General features: G+C 37.1%; 1 protein-coding gene across 2 annotated transcripts in view; it reads right to left on the reverse strand.

Moving 5' to 3' along the window:
• The window catches only part of ankrd50 (ankyrin repeat domain 50), a 36,540-nt gene extending 34,959 nt beyond the window's left edge, over positions 1-1,581 (reverse strand). The window contains exon 1 of one of the 2 annotated variants that reach the window (XM_032554679.1): positions 1,450-1,581. The gene's annotated coding sequence lies outside the window, so the exon portion shown is untranslated. Of the gene's footprint in view, positions 1-1,349 lie in introns of both variants that reach the window. The other variant, XM_032554680.1, reaches the window with a different exon arrangement.
• Between the last annotated feature and the right edge of the window lie 15,556 nt (positions 1,582-17,137).

Consider the following 17,137-nt stretch of genomic DNA (forward strand, 5'->3'; position numbering starts at 1 on the left):
GCATTATTGTTTATTTATCTTATGTCTCTTTTTTTCCTTCCCAAAGACTGGACAAGTGTATTGGTCTCAACTAGCCCCTTTTCTTACAAGATGTAAACAAGATAACGGTACCACCTATCATTTCTATTAAGGTTAATCCTTTTTGGAAACTACATCTGACAAGCTACACGTGCCATGTCTGTTTAGGCTCAACTAACCTGCTCTGATTTGCTTATTATACTCTACTCGCAGCACAACAGTAAAACAGTATTACACTCTTGTCAGTAGGCACTAAGAAACAAAACCTTTTTTTGGTCTACAAAGCAGATAATATAATTATAATCCTAATATATTATTTTTTGTGGATAAAATCATTAAGCTGTTTATTTCAAGGTTCTTATACTTCATTTTAATACTCAGACATTACATAGAAAAACACAAATAGGATAATTATCCCTCTAAAAACACATGAAAACTACAGCAGATTATTTCCAGCCTGCATATAAACGTGGGCTCCTCTTACAGCTACATAAGGTAGGCAAGCTGGTTTTTCTATGCTTTCATCCTACACAACCCACATCACTGCCTGCCTGCCTTGCAACTAAATTCTTGGCAGGGTTTTTCTTTTTTTGTCCAGTTTCTCCAGTCTCTCCACTGATCCTGTCTTCCTTCCTATGTGGCTTTAAATCCCAAACAGTCCACATCCGTCCTGAACTGTGAGAGGGGGGGAAAGTCCCCATTTTCCTGCACGTACAGAGTGAAAGTGGAGGGTACTTCAGCATTAAAATGTTTTTTTAAGGCAATACTCAGTAACAGTGGATCAGAAATTGATTTATTTCTGACTAGTATCAGTTTAGCTGCACGCTACAGGAACATCAACACACACTCAGCCTTGCAGGTTACTTTGTACGGTTGCCAGATAACTAGACTCTCATACATTTCCACCTTTCTGCTTCTGTGGGGCGCTGAAAGCCTCCTACAAACAATACATCCCTCAATAAATGCTCAGCATTTCACGGGTCAGCTTTTTTAACGAGAAACAAGCTCTGTATACCATTTATTTTAGTAAAGCGGCACGAATTCGTACCAGTAACTGAGAAGGCTGCAGAAGTCTTTTGTATGGCCAGAGAAACCTCACCCTGTTTTTAAAGAGAGATTTTTACCTATGGGGGCTTTTAAAAACCCAAGAATAGATTTGCCAACAACTGAATGCATTTAGGGCGACATATAAATGTTAAATGTAGCTTAGCTTGTCAATGCATTCAACAGTGACTGTTCCTTCAACTCCAACTGAACCAATTGTGGAGCGTTTCGCTATTTTTCGGCTCAGTTTACCGTCTGTAACAAACCACAAACGGGTTTCCTCTCACCTCTCTCACAATATCCTCTCTCTATTTTTGGGGTGTGTAGCTTCCTCCGTAGAATTCCTGTAATTCCGCGTTCAAACCAAACGTTGAAATAAACAATTACCCTTTTCTTCCCGTCGCTGGTGTTCAGCATCAGGGTATCACTCGGGTTCTTTCTTTGAATCGGTCTTTTCTGTCGGCGGTCGACTCCTCCTGCTGCCCAACACAGCTCCACAGCGAGCTGACTGATTCTCCGCCTCCGACCACTCCACATAAATTCAGTGCGCGCACACGCCAACTCTCTCCCGCAAAGACCCATGGGATTTGAAGTCTTATCTTCCTTCACCAGTGCAGGAAGAGTGGAGTAATAGTGGAGTTTATGCAGAGCTAAAAATAGTTTGAAAAAATAACTGGATAACTTGAAAAGCATTAGCAAATGGGAGTACAGTAATGCTGTACTTTATCTATCTATCTATCTATCTATCTATCTATCTATCTATCTATCTATCTAATAAAAAATTATGTTTTCACTCAAAATATACATCTAAAAAGTTGAGTTGCACAAATCTGAAATCTGAAATGTTATATTAACAATAATATTATTAATAACAATAATGGGAACAGTGCAATTTTTTTATTTGATAAAACTTTATGTGATCCTATTTCAAGATAAATATTACAGTATAAAATAGTTTTTATTTACTTATTTGCCATCTTTTTAACAATCAAATCAGTTTTTTATCTCTGGAGTCATGGAACAATTAAGTATTTTACCTCACAGAGCCAGACAAAATAGCAATATGTCAACAGAAACATTAAGAAACCTTATGCATATAAAGGTTTTTCTACCAGCTGTTTGTTACCTATATTAGTAAAGCTTGTTATCAAGCAATGACAGTTGAAGAATCAGTGCACAATATAAAGTGCAGTGTAAAAAATCTTTACTTTGTTTAAAACATTTTAGATTTTGGTATATTCTTTATTGCAAAATATCAATAATAATGACTACCCTAATTAATAACATCATCCCTGCAGTCAAGCACAGAGGTGTAAGGATTACTGGACGACTTCCTCATTTCGAGTACCATAAAGTCTGAGATGAAAACCTTCTTCCTTAAGCCAGAACACTGAAAATGGGTCGATGAGGTGCCTCCTGTCTTTGAATTGCTTGTTTTAAAGTTTGACTCTACACGGCTGTCTTGAGCTTTATGATAGCATATTAACTTATGGGAAACTGGTGGAACACTCAGGCCTTATTGGAAACAAGTCTGGTTTGAATGTGAAGCATAAAATAACTTGATGGGACCCAGAAACTTAAATGAATCATAGCAGCAACATCCAAATGACTTTCAGGTCAAAAGATAGACAATTGAGCTGTTGTATTTGGATTAAGTTCAAAGAAGCTCCACTCTGATAACTGCAGATCTTCATGTCACACCGTGGTATTCCTAAATACGTCTGAACATGCATGACATGAAACCCGCTTCAGTCTCTTTATTCTTCACTGGTGTCATGTTTCTCCCACTTTAACTTGACCTTTTGCTTACTCCGTTGTTCTCTCTCAGCACAACCTCAGCCTTTTCCCAAAGCAATTCGATGTGTAATGCTGAACCATGAAATTGGGCTCCTACAGGAAATCAGATCTGAAGTGGAACCTGTCTTCAGCACCAGATTGAATTATCTCTGTGAGCACAGTCAGCATCAGCCGGAAACATACCTCCGGTTATTACAACCTACGGCTGCAGCACCTTAAAGTTACATCCCCTGAGAAACTTCTTCAGAGAGTGCTCAACAAGATGTAAGATCAGCAGCTTCGGATTAGATCAAAACACATCAGCCTGAAAAGCCTCTGACAGACACATTCCTGTACAAGTTTTTTGCAGTATTTATTTGGAATGGGACTCATGTTGCAAAGTTAATTCAGCTGAAGCAGTAGACCACTGTGTTGAAGCATTACCAAATCTCACTTGTATTTAAGAAAGACAGCAAACATATTCATTGCATAAGAGGATTTAACAAAGGTTGTAGGTCATAACAACTAATAAATTGGACATAATGAGAATCCAGAATCTCCTATGGCAACATCTGTGTTGCTTTTTGTGTTGTTTTGTCTATGGGGATTATTTTGACATTGACAGCAAAAAGAAAAAAAAAAAGAATTCCTTGCAAATTAATTTAAAAGTAAATTTCCAAAACACACACCAGGCATCTCACCATCAATGATAACATCTGGTGTGTCATCTGTGAGGTTTGATGCACATCACAATTCGTGGCTCAACCATTAAGAGAACCACCTGGGATGGTTTTTATCTCCTTTCAAAACTTGGTTCATTAATTTTTAGTGGTACAATAAAGACATAAGCAGCTGCTGTGATGTAATTTAGATAGAAATGTATCTAGAGATACATCTAAAACAAAAACATCTCCAAACAAAGTCAGAATTCAGTTCAAAGTTGTTTGGTAATCTTTTGACCAAGCAAAGTGTGAAGGGGAAATGTTTTTAAACTCTATCATAAAGGTTTAAACTTCCCCAGATAAACTAGTGCTGACAGCTAAAGAAAATTTAATGTGATTACAAAGATAAACCTCAATGGCGGGATTTTATGTGTTAGCACACTTCCACTAATATGCTAATCTGCTAATAGTCTCGCTATTTTTTTGTTTAATGCTTTTACAAACTTCGAAAACATTTAGCTGTCTTAGTTTCCCCTAAATTAATTTTACCAGACCATTTCAAGTTGGCTGTTTTATAAACTTTGAGTAGAAGTAGGTTTGCAGTTGGTCTATTATCTTTCCATGTTCAGATGACGGACTACACAGAGCTCTATGAACTGTTTTATAACCTATAACCTAGCTCTGTTTTAACATCCACCCTAACTTGTCTGATGTTACTTGGTTTATGCTGATTGTTCACTTATTTCTTTTTTTTTTTAAACAAACCTCTGAGGCCTTCATGAATTTATATTGATGCTAGTACTAATCTTTAGATTTTTATTTGAAAAAAAAAAAACTAAAGCATTTTCCTTCTCTTCCACAATAAAACACTACTTCTAGTTGGTTTATTATATAAAATTCCAACATAACTCACTGAATCCTCCAGCTGAAACAAATTAAGGCATAAAAAGGTTCACAGAATGTGAATACTTTCAAGGAACAATGATGATTGCAAACTGCTGTGGCTTTAATTTGCACATAGTTTCCATTTTTAAATTGCAGCATATATGACTCATCGCGGGAGCAACAACAATATAGCAACAATATTAAAAATTAAAGAACAAAACCACTTCAGTAATTGTCTCCAAGATTGGTTGCCTCACAGCAAAAGAACAATAAGCATGTCATAAACAACCCCATGACTTTCAAAGCAGTAGTTAATGATAGTTTGAAACAGTGCTTTAACTATTCTAGCTTCCTGTAGCAACTAGCAATGCAACCATGTCAAAATTACAAGTACGGTACATATATTTCCATAAAGCATTAACATTTAATGCTTTATATATATAAAAAAACCCTCCCACTAAACCGATGCATGAGCTCAATTGTGAAAAGCCTTTTTTTTTTTTTTAAAGGTTTTATTGACTCTAGTGGCCTTTATTTGACAGTGAATTGACAGGAAAGAGGGTAATGAGAGAAGGAGGAAGACATGTGGAGAAGGTCGCCAGGCTGGGAATCAAACCTGCGACAGCCGCACCGAGGACTAAGCACAACTGTGGGTTGTGCTTAAACCCTGCGCCACCACAACACACCCCTTGTGAAAAACCTTTAAGTAAGAGTAAACAAATTAAAATGAGAAGTGAGGGGAGTTTGACTGATAGTTCTTTGTGGTTATGACCCATCTTACAATTAGCTTGTAAAGCTATGTTGGCAGAGAAAGATGTTCCACAAGATGTCTTTCTACAAGCTGTTTCCAATATTAATCTAACAAAAAACATCTAACAGTAAGAAGTTACTTTAGAAAAAATGACAAATGCAAAACATCAAAATCTTGATTGGATTTGTTTGAATTGAATGTTTAGTTTAAAAAAGGACCTCCAGAGACTAAATTGGAGTAAGGGTAGTCACTATAGCAACAAAAGGCCAAAAGAGCTCTAGTTTGTAGTTCAACATTGATGAAAGGGGGTGAAAAATTTTTAACAATACTGTATCTCCAGAAATTCTTAAAGACTTTATAGTTTTCAGCCTGCTCTCCAACATAGCAACATTTTATTGGTTGCATTCAAGAAAAATATTAAAGATATGATTTTAAAAGACTACAAATAGGTGTTGTCCTTCAGCAAGGTCATTTCTGTAACTTTGGCAGAGGCCTACAACAGATGGAAGATGCGTCTGTCAGGTCGTGGCTGCAAAGGAATAGATGAGATGTTTTGAAGCAGAGTTATGCTAATAGGTTATGGTCAGAAAATAACTAACGCTAAGATAGTTTGTGCAAAGGAAGAATGATGGATATAAACTGGAAAAAAAGATTTTAAAAATGAAGCTGGTGCAGAGGAGGCATGTGGATATACAGAAGGTTGTACATACAGAGGAGGAGGCTATGGAAAGGGGAAGATGGAGGCAGACTAACCACGACTCCTGAGAGGAGCAGCCATGAGAATAAGAAGAGCTACTAACTTGCTTTACTGGTTTATTTTTGGCTTTGGAGCTGTTTTGTCTTTAGGCGTTGTAAGAAGTTTCTCAACCTGCAAAAACATGCTTCTGACAATGAAAAACACATTTACAAAACAGCTGTAATGGAAACGAATGTAACCCAACAGCAAGCAAGCTCTTCTTATGTTTGAAAGCTGTACCAGTTTAGATGTGTAACCTGCTGGTGAGCAGGAAATGTCAAAGTGTCCCTGGTGGATTTGGGAAAGACATAAACTAATCCATATATTGACCTGCTTTCCAGAAAAACCATAAGCACTGATTTACTATACATGGTTGGATGCCCATCAGCGTATAAACAAGAGAAAGACAGATGGAGCTGTTTATTTGACACCACAGGATGTGTAATTTTATATAACACTGCTCAAAAAATTATTCTCACCTTCCATTAATTAATGAATGACCTCCTTCAGCAAAGGTCAACAACCACAGCAGGTTATTGAAATCTTCAAACAAATGTGATTGTTTTGGTTGGACCAGAAACAGTGGTCTTTGAGATAAGTTTGAGATTTGGCTCCCAGCACAGCACCTTACAGTGCTAACAGCATGTTTTTAGGCCACATTATGCACACAGACTTCTTGTGCTAACTCTCTGAGAGTCCTCAGTGAAATGCTCTCCAATCTGCCAGCCATTCCAGGATCAGCAGGAGCCAGCTTACAAGTTCGCTCCTCCCCGCAGGAAAACTGCAAAGACGCATGTTTCTGCAGCTATTCATTCTTCTCACACTGAGTTTGATGTGCAGATCCACTCCCAGCAATCTGCCAAATTCACACAATTACTACAATTTTTCTGTCTTTGTGTCGATGAAACACCAAGCACGTCCAAGTCTTTGTCCTCGGGAGACTGGATCAGCTTGAGCTGCCATGTTTGTTCGTTTTGTGAATATGCTGAAATACACTACACCTTGTTATTATGGACATGATGACGCACATTTGGTGATTGGGGTTTGGCTTGAACACTCAGAAAGTCACACTGTCTCCTAAGTTCTTTGCTCATTTTTTGTTCTGTAAGTACAGCCACTAAATGATGAAACCAGATGCTGTGCTGTCAGTTTAGTGTTAATATGAAAAAAAGTGTAAGTAATATAGTGTGGTCTTCATCTTTAAATGTTCTTTCTGGGTTGGAGATGTTTTACTCCGAAAGCAAAAAGGGTAACACTTTATTTGACGGGTTGTGAATAAGACTGTCATGACACCGTGATAAACATGACATAACACCTGTCATGAACATGAGTAAGTCTTCATGAATATTTATGACTGTTATCATAAAGTGTCATTTGGTGAATCATGACATTTTTAATACAAAGTTGACATTATTCAAAATGTCTTTGTTATGGCAACTTGACATTAACCAAAAAATCATGATGTGACATAAATTTGTTATAAAATTATTGCTGATTAAACTTTAAAAATGATATAGCTTTATGTTATTAAAGCTAAAACATAACAGATATTATGTCACGTTTATGATGGTGTCATGACAGTCTTATTCACAACCCTTCAAATGAAGTGTTACTGCAAAAAATGTATCAAGAAAGTAATTTCTGGCAAAATGTGATACATTGTTCAGAAAACTGCTGAGTTTTCAAACAAACCAAGTTAATTTCTAATTTAATTTGTCTAAAGATACATTTCATTTTACTTAAACTGCACAAATACAGAGTGAGCAGCTGCAGTCAGTGAAAAACTGGAAAAATAAATCGAAGCTCTTGATTTACAAGTTCATCTCCTTTCCCTCACCAATAGAACAAGATCACAGACACGAGGGATTAAAGTTAGCTTTATATGAAGGACGGCTGGACTGTGCTTCATAGATAAACTGAGAAGCTGGAAAAAGAGATGCTGTCCTCCACATCAATAGGAGTCAGTTGAAGTGGTTTAGGTGTGTGAACCTCTTGGATGCCTCCATTTAGAGGTTTTCCACAAAGTGGAATATCCACCATGTGGCAGAAGCAGAATTAAAAATTCACTAGTCAAGTGTTGGATTCCAAACCAACACTTCACAGAAAATGTAGCACAGTTTACTTTTACATGTATTGTAGTCCTTAGAAAAAAACACCAGAATCAGTCAACTCTGCAGGTCAGGCCTCAAAATAAATCAGAAATCAGTTTCAACTGGGACAGCAATTCAGCAACCTTTACAATACAAAAATATTGTTTTTCTTTATAGACACAAAATAGTCTGCAGAGGTGAGCTTTCTCTCTTTTGTTTTGCATGTAGTTAAAAAACTAAAAATACCTAATTTTAGGCTTTTGAAAAAGATTTTACCAGATGACAATAAAACCGTTTTTGTGAAAAATATGTTCCAAATGTATGTAAAATTAAGAAAAATGCAGTTTACAGCTTCATAACAAAGCAAAGAAATAAGTCCTGGTTTTGAGAAAGAGCAATGCAATAACTGTCTGAAAAAACATGGAAAAAATGCTAAAACTAGCCTCTTTGTAAACTTTATATTTATTAGGTCTTGGCCAAAGTTATGAAAAGCTACATCGAAGGAGTCCCAAGGACCATGTCAAGCTTTAAAGCCATGGGCTGCAGACTCAAGGATTAGCAAAAGCCTGAACAGTGTCGAAAGCCTGAACAGTGTTCTTCTGCCGCTCGTGAATGGATGGATGAACAGATGGATGGGCAGATGGACAGATGGACAGAAGGTGGACATTGTTCACTCATATTTGGGCAGTTCTGATTTTTCCACGTTGCTGTTGAGGGAATTTCAACAGACACGACCAAAACTGTAGCTGTTGTTATATGTGTTTTGTCACTTAAAAGCAAAAAACTCTAACATGCAAAATTGTGGTGATTAGAAACATTTCATTCTGACAAAAAAGCAAAAACTGAAAAACAAATTATTATTTCATGACAATGCATTTACCAAAAAAGGTGAAACGTTCTCTGTGGCATAACTGACATCACAAGAAGAGCAGGCATTATAGCTTGGAGGGAGGAGATCCACTTTATAAATTCAGATATCACTGCTCAAGATGCCCACACACGCGCTCTTAGAGCAAGTACCTGCTATAAGGGGTATGATCCCTGCACAATATGAGCAAAAATCGATATTTCACCACAAAGAATGATAATGTGTGAATAATGGACAGTGAGGACAGCGGTGACTTGTGCAACAACACCTTGGAGTCTTTCTGAATAGAGGTTGAGTAAAACATAATTGGCAATCATGGATCCTAAAACCACAGGCCCAAAAGGCTCTAATTTGCAATCACAGGATGGGGCAGTGCTGACACTCAGAGGTTTCAGTGCTTCCTCGTGTATTAGCCCATGAGTCACAAAGAGTAGAAATAATTTTGTGAGTGATAATAAGCTATGCAAACTCAGATTAAGCCCTCCATGTATCTTGGTAGCATGCAAGTCCAATTACTGTGTCCATTTATTTATCGGATGTCATTTTATTAAAAAGAATCATGGCGGCACACAGAGCATCCAAAAACCAAAGCTCAGCCTCACTTTAACACAAACCTTTAAAATTCATCACAGAAAAATAGTGAGTTTAAAATATAAAATGAACAGAAACAATCATTACCAAGAAAGATCATGGTGCACATCCTTTAAGCAGACCTTAAAGTTTTTCATACTTTATCCTCACTTTACAATCAAATAAAAATTTCCATTCCCCCAAAACACGGAGCTGTACAGCAACCTGATTTGTCAGTCTGATGTAGTGCAGCTGGATTACCAGGATTTTAACCATAAAAGACTCAATAAATCATAATAAAAGATGAGCACCATTATTTCGGACCACATCACTCTGCATGATTGAGCTGCAGGCTGACAGGCTGACGGATTTTTTTGTAATAAGATAATTTATTTACAAGTAGAAGCACAGTGACCACACAGAAAGCTATATACATTAAATCATTTGGATATACAATGAATTACAGCACTAACCACAAATGCTGGCCAGTTTTAAAAAAGGCTTAAAGTAAATACATATTTTATTGGAATACTATAATTTGGCACTGAAAATTTGAGCGCATTCATTTAGAATGACTGCGTTTTAATTCTTGATTTTTTTTTTTAAACCTGCAGTAGAAATATGAGATGATAGAGCAACCCATTTCTCTAAATCCTGTTCTTCATGGGAGTGGCTTTAAGCACTTCATCAATTGTGGTCAAAGAGTGCATGCAGCATCAGCTGGATGGGGCAACCTGCATCAAGCAAATACACCAGGACATTTTAGAGAAACTGGCTGCCCCAGGGTAAATGCTCAAAATGACATCATCATAAGAACATTGACCACAGCTCCTGCATGCTTATGGCCTGCCCACATTCCTGCCAATATTCATCCCATAAAGTGAGAAACACACTACCAGTGGAGACACACTCCGCTGGATCGGTTTGCCGAAAACTGAACCAGTGTCACCAGAGTGACACTTAGAATAGAATAGAATAGAAGTACTTTATTCATCCCAGCAGGGAAATTACTTCGCAGTTACAGCATAGAGACAAGACACAATAACAACTACCACTGAGTAGTAGTTGTAGATAAAATAAAAAATAAAAATAAAATATAAAATGCTGTTAATATAAGAAACAACTTAAGAGCAGTCCTTGCAAGGATTCAAAAAATGCAGATATGTATATATAAATATATGTACAGCAATGGAGAAGGGGCTCTAGTCACCAGAGAATATACCATTTAAGTTAACCCAGAAGTATCTACAAGAATTGTTGAAAAGCAATTCATGTCCACTGTTTGAAGTGTTATAGGAGATGATTAGTGGTGCTGTTTTGGCAGAAAGAGGATTGCACAAAGTGAATAGCATGAGTGAAAAACAATTGGGACTTTGTTATCAACACTTATTCCTTGATTCTGGAATAAATGTTTATACACTAGTTAAATTTTGCACATCTTTTTGGGTTGTTCTAACCATTATAATGCAAATGTTCAACTGTTCAGTGATTCAGTACTTTTTGCATAACTTGCTGCTCTGTAACAAGTAGCTTATTGTCAAAATTCAGAACAGATGTTTGCTCAAAAACATTCCTTGTTCAGTCAAAATTGGTATTTAAGCATTTTCTCCTCATCATGCTATTCACATTTTGGCATCATAAGACCAAGTTGAGATCTGACAACTGATCAACAGTAGCTTGTCACTCAGGTTTCAAACAGGATATTCTCAGACGGAAGTGGCCACTGAGGTTAGAGTGTCACAGAGTGTCAACAGCAGGTTGTAACAGAAATGCAGTGAAACTGGAAGAGTCACAGAAAGGCATAGAAGTGAACATTGCTTGGTCACAACTAACACTGATGACCACTTCATTGTGAACAGTTCCTTGCGGATGAAGGCCACTCAACTCCTAACACATTTAAGGAGATGGAGAAACCTAAGTGTCCTGTCAACTCATTCAAAAACCATTTCTATCAATGATTATCAGCATGGGTACCTGAACACAGGCTCATCATCCTACATGGGCTGAGGAGCATTTACATTGAAAAAAGGACAAGCAGACCTGTTCTTCAATAAAAGTTGACTCGCGTTGAGAAGAAATGATGGCTGCCAACAATGTTGAAGACATCAAGTAAAGCTCTATGCAATAGCTACTGTTGTCACCAGACGAACCTTTGGTAGAGGTGATGGGCAGGTGTCTCTACTCAATACAGATTTGCCCTACACTACACGTGACAAGCCCATACAATTAAGGGACTTAATCTAGTCACTGTGCCCCTAGAGAAACAGCACAAGCCTAATTTCATCTTCACGGATGACAATACTCCAAGCTCATTGAGGTTGGATCATTTGGGAATGGATGCTGGAGACAGGGGTACCTTGAATGGAGTGACCTGGAGTTTCTTCAGACCTGAATTCCATAGAAAGCCTTTGGGATTAGCTGAGTCACTGTGTAGAACCTTGTAACATGGAATCCCAAAATCTTCATGAACCTAAGGGCCAATCTTCAAGAAGAGTGGGATTCCATTCTTCAGCATGCAATAAGTCGACTTGTGGACAGCATGAGACATTGTTGTCAAGCTGTAATTGATGCTCAAGGCCATGTGATAGGCTGAGACATTGGTATTTTTTGTTGTGGAATGTTCACCAATGTTGTTGACTTTTTCTTTAATACTTTGACGTGACAAAATCTCCACTGAATGTTTCTACTTAAATGCCTAACTTTCAGGATGCAACATCACTGTGATGTAAACTTTTGATGTTTTCTATAAGTTTCACTTGAAAGCCAAATATCCCTAACTTTTTGTGAGTAGTGTATGTTGCATTCCTATAGCTGCAGCCTAAGTTGTTCAGGGCAAATGGAGATTGTCTGTTTTCAGCTTAAGTGCTGAAAACAAACAAGTGTACTCAGCTCAGAGTCCTCAGGCTCATGGATGAATAGCTGAGAGTCAAAGTCTGATTCAAACAAGTGTCCATTCCTGAAGGGAGAGAGCACGCCTTACAGTTTCAAGGTTATGGAGCTGCACATTTTTGAAAGCAGAAAAACATTTTTAGGATTCAGAGCACAGCTTCCTTCACATCTGAAAGAGGTGGTGATAAATGTGACAGTGGCTGGGAAGCACATTGTGGAGGAAATTACGACGTGTCTGCAAAAATTAAAATTAAAATGTCATTTTGAGTCTTGTAATAAGCTTTTTAATACTTCATGACTGACAAATTACAATGCAAAAAAGCCTGGCTTCCATCCATCAATTATGTGCTGACGCATTTCAGTTTAAATTGTGGGATAGTTGTGCGAGAAGTTGCTCAACTTTATCTAATTTTCAAACTTTGCAAGATCTTTCTTAAGGTAATACGGCTATCTACTTAACAGTGGCCAGACTGAAGAGACTGGAGACAATAGGAAAAACAGTTTCTTAAGATTTCCTTATTTCTTCCATCATGGCTTCTTGTGCATTAAAAATGTTAAACCAGATTTCTCATATTGACTTTATTTCATCTACTGATTAAGGGTCATGAACTTGTGTCCCTTTATTCTTGAAACTGTGCTTGCTCTTATCCTGCGGGCTTGTCCAGCTCAACAGACTGAAACTAACAACAATGCTCTGAAATATTTATGTCCCCAGAGAGAATGTGTGTGTCAGTCTGGGTGGAAAAGTAGCACAACACAGCAACTGAGCTACCGTGCCCTCTACATTAAAGTAAAGGAGTTTCTCTGTATTCCTCCAGGCTGTTTCCTCCTCTGTCCCTGTCAGGAATACCCAGAGTTTTCCTATTTCCAAGTCACAAAGTAGAACATCTTACATGTTGGTTCACAAAAGTAAACATATACTGGAGTACGCCAAAACTGTTGTATTAATTTAATTCCTAGCTTGATTGGTCCATATTTCACCCAACACCTAGTGAGCAAAAATTAACCTGACTGGTTTGTTGTTAACCCGACAGTTTGTGGGATGTACATATGGGCTTTTCTGTATGATTAAACAAATAAAAGTGATTTGTTTGTCCCCACTCCCCATGTTTAGAGAGGTGCTGGGCTGCATGATCTTTACAACCAGGATTCTTGTTGTTTAAAGGATACACACTCACAATGGCTGAAATGGTTGTTTGTGCTTAACAAGGTCATAAAGACATTTACAGAAAGGTGTCACCCTGCTTTGGTGTTCACACCCTGCACATTCTGTCAAACAGAGTTTGGTATGGGAAGCAATAATTTATTTTAACATATTATTAAGTTAATTTACAAGATCATGTCTACAAAGTTAATGAAATTAATATTTTATTGAACTGATAGCAAAGTTATGAATCAGATAAACCACAGATTATGTCTTCCTACTTTAAAAAAGGAAAGAGAAATAGGATTAAAGGTTTAAGGATTAAACAATTTTGTTTGATCTATGTTTTTTTTGTTCTGTTTTTTGAATGTATTAATACAGACAGTAGTTGATTAAAAGGCCAGAAAGTATAATGCCATGACTTCCTTGTTTTTGATCATATTTGGGTTGTTTTACAATCTAACTTTAGTTGGAAAATACCTACAGACAACAATTTCTCACAGGCTACAACCCCTGAGTGCTGCTTTGGTCTGGGACATCTAATCTGGAGGGGTGAAGGGGGTTGTTCTTCAGTGACCTTGCGACAAATGGCTTAATTATCCGAGCTACCAGCAGACTTCATGCATTCTCTTGTTAACCCCACGCTGTCACACTCAGTCACACTCATTCTGCTGTGCACTGACCAAGGAGTTCAGAGGTCGCTGCACTCTGAGCAGATGCTCCTGACTTTTCATGTCACACACTGACTGATTTAGTGACTTAATGATCAGTGGCTTGCAGAGGGAGGGAACTTGCTAAAAGTTATAGAAGGGGCAGCAGAGGTCATAAGAAGGAAAACTTTTAAGTAATGAAATGCATCATAAACTTGCAGTTAAGTTGGATAAAACAATAACATCTTTATGGGTTTCATTTTGTGCAAAAAAGACAGAATCTTATTTAGCCTTAAGTTGTCACAGAGTAAAAAATAGTTACTGTTTAAAGCATCTCCCAGGTATGTAGTGTCTCCCTTCAGCTCTCTTTTTCACAGCACTTTGATCATTTTAGTTTGCCCTGAAGTGTTTTTTTTTTATCTTGTGCTTTATTTTTTCTAACTTTTATAGCTGCATTTTTTTATCACTCATGTTCATGTTAATGTCAGTAATGGAGTTGTTTAGGAAAATCCTCCAAATGTTAAATGAGGACATAAAACAAAGCAAACGAAGAAATTTATATTGAAACAAATGAAGATTGAGTTGAGTATGCAACAGAAAGAAGACATAAAAGTGATAAAGTAAGATAAATTTTCTTCCAGTACCTCACAGAGCAGAAGTTAGAGCTTAAACTATGGACAGTTTTATGTTTTGAATCAGTGATGCAACAACTGATTAAAAAGTTGAGCAAAAAGAGCTGTTGGAGTTTTTGAAGAGTTGCCAGTAGGTTAGAGGTAAAAATGTAATTATGAACTAAATGTCTCATTAAAAAGCACATCTGAAACCCCCTATAGCTGACCCCAAATTTGAGTTCAGCTTTTGAAAAATGTTTCTCTCTGTATATATGTAAAATAATCTGGGAGTATTGAAATAGCAGGAAAATCACCACTGCTGCACCAAAAATGTATACAGAAAAATAAATCCAGTCTGAACACTTAATGGGTATTTACACTTGCTGCTGGGAAAATTTAAGCTATGCAGGATTGTGCTGGTTCACCAGTATTATTAGTTCTGAACATTTTGGAAAATATCATCTTGAGTCCTTTAAAAGACCAAATCAGTCACTGCATGTCTACTGTAACATGTCAAATTGCATAAATGTAAATAAATATGTAATATCATAATCAATCTTACAAGCTATCAAAATATTGAAAATGATCTAAATTATGAATCAACTGTCATCAGAAATTCATTTATGAATTTATGATTCATTTAGCAGTAAGATATTTCCACTTCACTATCAAATTAAAGATCCATTTCCTCATGAATTAATTAAATATAACAAGACGATAAAACAAAGAAGATTACTCTGATTCTACAGTGGACATCTAAACCTAATAAGGGATATTTTGAACATCAGAAAATGATATTTGCATGTCAGAATAGAATCCAAGCTCCTTAAAAAAGTGATATCGGATCAGTTTTGTCTCTTAGGAGTTTGAAGAAAAGGTTTAACAGTGTGGGAACCAAATAAGCAGATGAAACTTGCTCCTACTGTTTGTTGTAGATTTAATGTTAATCAATGTTTAAAGGTAACCAATAGAGGATTATTTGAAAAACTTTCTGAGTTTTTAAATCAACACAATAAGATTCCTAATTTAGAACTTTGACACATTAACAGACTCTTTGAATATAACACTTCGAGGTTCGAAGTTGAGAATTGAGGAAATCTGTGGGAATTTTTTACTAAGACTTATTTAAAAGGTTCATCTTGGATATTTTTATGGGATTTAGGATGAAAACAGTTACTCAGCCTTTTATAATCAACAATTTACCACAGAAATCCTGTGTGCTGCCAGCCTAAAGGCAATCTTCACTTTGATTGTCCATCCAGCTATTAAAGACCTGATATTATTTTTATCCACATAAATGCCTGATGCCTAAACTACCTTTTTTTATAGATATACCAACACTACTGTTTCTTTCAGAGGAAAGTGACTACATGATTGTAGTTGACAGATGATTCATTCATCAACTCTGCTATTCTTACTTTTTGTAATACATTTATTTCATTGCAGAAGGCACTAGAATTTCTAACTATAATCAGTTGAAATCACATGTTTTTTCTATTTTCCTGAGTGAGTGGTTAAGATTTTGTTCAAATGTAAGCAGCGTGCATCATGGTTCCAGTAATGAGAAATCATTTGAAATTGTTTTAAACTGCAACCTGGAAGCACAGTATAAAGATGAAATATACAAATCACCTTCAACATTTGCAAGCTGTTCCTGTCTCTTATTTCCATCTTGTCCTCTCTCCACCTCCTTTTTCTCGGTGAGCGTGCCTCAGCGCTCCTCAGATGCAGTTCAAATAAGATTTCTCCGTCAACCTCTTTAAAGGTGCCGTTTCACAGCGTGTCTCTTCCACCCCCTCCACAACCAATATGCAATTATTGCCTAAAGTGAGCTCTGTGCTGCGCCAGGTGCTGGAAACTGTGTGTTTAGCAGGAATGCTGTAAAGTGGGGGTATATTGACATTAACTCGTCTCCTGTATGCCATTATGGACTTTTACCCGGCTGTGCTGTTGCTTCCCTGCAGGTCTGGAAAATGACACAGATTGAAAAGCAGGGGGAATGGCACAGTTGATGATTTGGGGAAATTTCTTGCTCTTTTCTAAGAATACAGTGCGGCTTCTCTGTCTGTCTCCATTATAACTTGTGTGCTGGCACATAGGGATAATAAGGAATGAGGAAGAAACAGACACTTCATCTCAGACAGTGTTCTGGAACAACACAGCCTTACAACCGCCTACACACAGCTTTTATTCAACGTGTTGCTTCTTTTTAAAATACAAGTAGAACCTCATCAACTTTCTGTGCCTTCTGCAGTTTCAGTTTAGTTGAGAAGAAAATGATGTCAACAGTCAAAACAATTATAAAGCTGTGTTTTATTTACCAGCAAAGGCGTCACACTGAAACTTTTAGAAGGGCTTGATAGTGGTAACTCTCTGGGACTGTTAACTGGTCACGGAAAACAATGAATACACATGCATCAAGTCTCCACTTCCTTTTCTTATA

The sequence above is a fragment of the Xiphophorus hellerii genome, chromosome 23 (assembly GCF_003331165.1).
Source record: "Xiphophorus hellerii strain 12219 chromosome 23, Xiphophorus_hellerii-4.1, whole genome shotgun sequence".
Classification (NCBI taxonomy): Eukaryota; Metazoa; Chordata; class Actinopteri; order Cyprinodontiformes; family Poeciliidae; genus Xiphophorus; species Xiphophorus hellerii.